Source organism: Plutella xylostella, chromosome 12 (genome assembly GCF_932276165.1).
Source record: "Plutella xylostella chromosome 12, ilPluXylo3.1, whole genome shotgun sequence".
NCBI classification, from domain to species: Eukaryota; Metazoa; Arthropoda; class Insecta; order Lepidoptera; family Plutellidae; genus Plutella; species Plutella xylostella.
This window is the reverse complement of record NC_063992.1, coordinates 4,466,687-4,472,772: the sequence shown is the minus strand read 5'-3', so window position 1 is coordinate 4,472,772 and position 6,086 is coordinate 4,466,687.

The window sequence follows — 6,086 nt, the reverse complement described above, 5'->3', positions numbered from 1 at the left end:
GCGATTATATCTACCAAAACGATTCTTATGAATAAACCTTATGCGAGACTTAAAGTAAATCATTTTTAGGATTATTTTTAAACATTCTGAGCTTCTTATCCATAATCTTATGCCTGCTTTTCAACCTTACGCCGATATTTCAGAAAAAGGTAAATAAAAATTATCGATAACCGTAGAATAAACACTTGACAACACGACCACACACGATCATAGAATAATGCACAAATTAAAATGTACGTGTCATATCTATACATACATGTAAAGGAAACATTAAAAAGTAGTTTACATTCGTTCATTCGACCTTGCAAACTCACACTGTTGCAAAGCTTCGCGATTAAGTAAAGAAGTTTGGGAAACACGACACTGCAATGTTGTCATTGACCAGCACTGGGGATGCTTTGAACGTACGTGATAATATGCTTGGTACAGTTATATGTTCTCAATACACATGTTATTATTATTGCGTTGAAAATAGGTAATAATCGCGAAGCAAAAATAACTGATAAGAACTCAAAAGTTAATATTAAAGTTAATACTAATTATAAGATAAACATGAGACCATAGGAGTTGTCCATCTAACTTTGAGGAACAGAAGTGTTGCAACTTCACAACAAAGTTTTATTTTAAATTTTGAAGAGTTCATTTTTTATGCCTTGGTATGTGCAAGGAAATGCATACAAGGTCTCTTCGTGAGTTAAGGTTGCTTAAAACTCCTGCTCATAAAGTTGGAAGGACATCGGTCGTAGCCTTAACTATTATCGCTTTGATACACGTTTACGAGCTCAAGTCTCGCTTTTGTCTTACAAAAAACACTAATTCTACTGTCAGTATAAAAAACGTAGACGAATATTACTTTCACTTAGTTAAAACTAGATATTAGAAAAAATATTACCACTAAATTATTCGTTAGCATTATGAAAGTACAAAAGTTTATTTTTAAGATTACAAACTATGACACTCATACCCTGATGCACCCCGCGCATTTCTCTTTTTTAAATTCTAATTGCCAGGCAATTTTTATAAAAAATACGTTTCGCCAATTCGTAAAAATTATCACTCGTGCCAATTTTTTTATCGCTCCTTACAATTTCAAATTTCTTCCCTTTTTAAAATGTTAAGTGAAGTTTTACTCGATTATTTTCAGTCTGTAGCTACAAAGCACATGACTCGAATGGAAGCCTCTATGTTTAAATTTTGAATGCATTTGCAACTGGCGTTGCTGAAATATATCACTTTCATATCGCATTTATTAACTTTACCATAAAAAGGTTACATACAAAACTATGTTTTTGTTACATCACTAGTCGAGGAATGTCTACAGTCTTGAGTCTGTCCGAAATAATTAGTGGAGATTCCAATCGTGATTTAGAGGTAAAAAAACGCCGCCAGCCGTATTCCATAGCAATTTAGGGTCATGGAGTAGTTTATCGTGACAGCCGGCAAGCTGAACTCCGTAATTTAAACCTAATAAATGCGAAAGAAAGAAACGTCGGACATCAACCTACACACTAAACACTACAAAGATTATTACAAACTTACATAAAGTGTAGAAAACATCGAGTATCAAAATATAATTAACACCATTTTCATTTGCTTCTTTCACTAACCAATTACAGCCGTATACTATAGTCAGCCAATGTGGTTTCACTTAATTTTGAGCTTTAAATGGGTAGTTACAGTCTTCATGCTGTCTGCAGGCCAGGCCCGCCGCTCCGTTCAGGGTAGAGGCGCCAAGAGAGTTGTGATGATGAAGAGACGTACATTCATAATATCATTTTAGTTTAGAAAATTACAAGGAATAAAAACAGTCCCGTGACAGGAACTTACGAAGTAAATTCTTAGTCTTAGGTAGAAAGTAGGGTATATTTATTGCTCTCCTGCACGTTTTTAAACTATAATTATATATCACGGAAATGATTTTAAGTAAATTTTACATACCTAAAGAGTAGAACCGCGAGAGTTCGCAGCATCTATGACCAGAATGTACACAATTCACTAAATAAACCTCGCGAATAATGCGAGCCGTATATTATTAGTAAGATACATGAAACAATGATGACGATGAATCGATGACTAATTAAATGTAAGTGTGAAGACAACCATCCATCCCTTTCGCACAACACTTAGAGGATATAGAAAGAACTACGACTCTAAAATAGTAGGTCCTAATGGAAATAAGATATAGGTACTATAATTAATAGCAAAAGCGAGACAGAATGAAATGAGGCGAATGTCTGTCGAAGGTAACATGCGTGTACGTTGCTGCTACGTGGGTAATCACATTATAAATATAGGAATTGAATGTATAAATTAATTTAAAAGTATATGGCTCTTAGGTACAATACGTAACAATTTTCGTTTCTAATTTTCAAAACAAACTCCGTATAAATGAATATAACGGGTACTTACTTGATAGTAAGAAACAATGTGGTTATATTAGGAATACAGCAACTGTTTCATAAAGATTATCTAGTTGAGTGACATTTTAATAGGTATTTGATTTTTATTAATAAAATTTGCAAAAGTAACAAACTGTTTCTTTGTACTTTGAAGCAATTCACTAAACTACACCACATCAAAATTCAACTCGAAGAAATGGCGGTGTCTAAATAAATTGATATAAGTTACAAAATTTAACAAATATTTGCAAATAAACTTAGTAAATTGCAACGTTTACGTAATTAACTTTTTAAACTAAACAAGTAACTAAGTGATTAAAATATGAATAATAAAACACATACTCTTGTAGTTTCCCGAGTTATTCGTAAGGAATCATTACTTTTTGGACTAGTTACGTGCAACGTTCGGACAATGTTTTTAGGTATAATGAAAATGTCTATTATAAGATTAGTCATTAGAAGTTATAGAAACTAAATTGAATTTACAAATCGATGATAATCACAAATAGGATTTCCAAAAAGGTAGGTATTGTATTGGAGTCCCATACGGGGTGAAAAGTCCTTATCAGGGGACATAATTCAATATTTTTTATTTCATATAAAGTCCAAAACGCACGGTAACTAGCCACAAAAATAATAAATAATTAAAAATGTCATGAGGACTATTAATCTACATATACGGATAGTAAACGTACTAATAATATGAATTGGAGTTATATATATCTTACCGTGTAAAGAATTGTACTCTGTTAACTCAAAATACTATTCTGAGTTATTATCCTATTAATTTTGTTTATGTATGGGTATTTTACGTTCATTTTGTATTTATTTTTTACTAAATATATAGGAGGAAAGTATTAGATAAGTTTAAGATATATTTTTATTTTTCAATTGGAGGACTTCGATCAGAATTTTGGCTAGATTTTTGATGATTTGTATGACATTTTCAGGTAAGTATTTCTGTAAGTTTAAGAGATTGTAGAATATTTATTTAAAGATTCGCGTCTATGTAAATGACTCTGTATTTGACTATTAAGTAAATAATATGTTTTATACTTTATACTGTGCTGTAATGACACTTCACTTTTTATTTGTACATGGCCACCATCAGATGATCTGGTTCAATTTTTTTAATATTTTTCTAAATATACCAACAACAGCTCGTCAATACTTTATTATTACTTTCTCAATACTTCAATATACATTTTATATAAATGTACATTAAACATTTTAAATATACTCCTATATTTATATGAACGAGCAAACTTTGATAAAATTAAAATTGATTAACATGTGAAGTTCATTACAGCCGCAGCTTTCATAAAATAATTAGGGATCTTTGATATTGGAAATATGTACTTTTGATTTTGGCTACACTAGAAATATGCGATATTCTTATTCTTATTATATCTTTTGTTAAGCATCATCTGTGTGTCGATTATGGCATATATCTATTTACAATATCAGGGAGCTATATTCTATACCCATCTATGTCTGTATATAATAACGTGTTGTATCGAATATTTCTGATCTAATACTAGAAATAATAAGCAGAAGATACTAGGTTAGTTAAATTATGCATGAGGTACTACAACCATACATGGCGGCCTGGCTTCACTTCGAGAGGTTAACACATTGATACTTAGACCTCGGAGGATCTATGGGAGACCAAATAAGATCTAAGATTCTTTATTATATAGTTATCGATGATATAAGACATGATTTAAATATGAATTTTCTGCGGTCATAGAAGAAACAATAGTGATTATTAAAAAGGGCATCGATGTCAAATATTTGGTAGATCCTTCGGAGGGTGAAATTTATATAAGTTAATCTTATGAGAGGTCCCACAGATGCTCATGGGCTGTGTTATTCAGGAGTGTCGTGAAGCCAGCTCGCCACCCACTCAAACCGTGCTGGTGATGATGATGACGCAGTGATGCGGGTGATGACGAGGTGATGACGCTAGCTGATGACAAGCCGACTGAACATTCTAACAACTACACAACACTTTTATTTAATAACGTCGTCAGCCCCTAAGAACAAGATAAAGGGTAAAAATGGCAGTTCCGATAGAAAATTTGAATGAAATAGCAAATATTTTTATCTAAAATCGACAAGTCTTCTCGAAAATTATTGCCTAAGAAATCCTGATTTTACGAAATGTATCACAAGATGGCTACCCACCGCCTACACTCCGCACCACTCTCTAGATCATTATTAGGTAAACACCAACTATAACTAAGATTATCACTTTTAATCACTTCGCGAGTAATAAGTATCAAATGTATAAAAACCTTATCTAAAATATTAACGTTAAACAGTTACTGAATAATGTGCACATCACTTACACCCTTAGTTACTTCGAAGCGCTACAACCCTATAAATAAATATGTATTTATGACAATTAATAAGAAATCTTAACCTATAAAATTGGCCAAACATGATGATGGAACCAAATTTAAATATTAATACTATTGCGATTAGGATCTTGTCTCAATGATTAGGGGATTATTAAGTATAAAGTATTCTTTAATATAAGTATATAATTTTAATAATAATTATATCTATAGCTTTATTTTAACGTTGTAATATTTTTGATATGGCACAATTCCAAAATGTATTAATTTTAATATTTGACCATCTGATAGTCCGCTAATCACTGAGATGAGTTTCAAAGTTGTTTAAATTCGAACAAAGGGGAACATCATGAGGAAATCCTATATAAAACTTACGATTACCAAGTACATATAGAGAGAAGCTACTCATGTTATTGGTGACACAGCAGTTACTTACAAGTAACATCCTCTACGCACATTGTTTAAAATATTTATAAAATAAATGTAACTACAAAATGGTGATCATGATAATAAACTAACATGGCATCTCCACGACTTCCTACTCCAAAGTGCCATTTGGTGGGAGTAAAGTAAAGAATTATTAACCTACGAAAAATATAGTAATAACACTTACGATAGGTTAAAAATTTTGCTAAAATAAAACATAATTAATAAACTAAATTGAACTAAACAACATGTTACGTTAACCAACGCTCCTATCAGATAGGGCCAGTATCACTGAACTCAAAATTAATATTTAAACCGCGTAGGCTCCTTCGGAAAAACCTCCTGAATTTAGAAAAATAAAAAAAAACTTAAAATGCAATTTCTGGTGCCAACACTATTTTAGTTAATAGTCCGATAAAACTCAACATCTAATCAACAAAGTGCAGAATAAAATTAAAATAAAATCAATAGTACACTCTAAACCGACACATAAAATTATTTTCAATAATATCAACTTATAACAGAAATTATGTCTAAAGTTTCTTCTAATGGAGAATAAGTGTCCGTAGAAAACGATTAATAGAGAATCACATCACAACATAGAGAAAGGAGTCCGTTTTAATGTGCGCCGAATTATGCGATCTGGTTCAAGTAGTTCATGAAGTCGTTGGAGAAGAGCTGCAGGGCGGGGTCGGGGGGCGCGGCGCGGGGGGGAGCGCAGCCGCCCAGCGGCAGGCGCGGCTCGGTGCGCACGCGCAGCGACGCCAGGTAGCGGTCCGCCAGCGACTCGCCCACGCTCAGCGCGAGTGACTCCGGGGTCAGCCCCAGCAGCGACAGCGACTCGGCGATGCCGGCCAGCGCCGGCGCCAGGTACTTGGGCTCATCACTGACCGGAGAAACG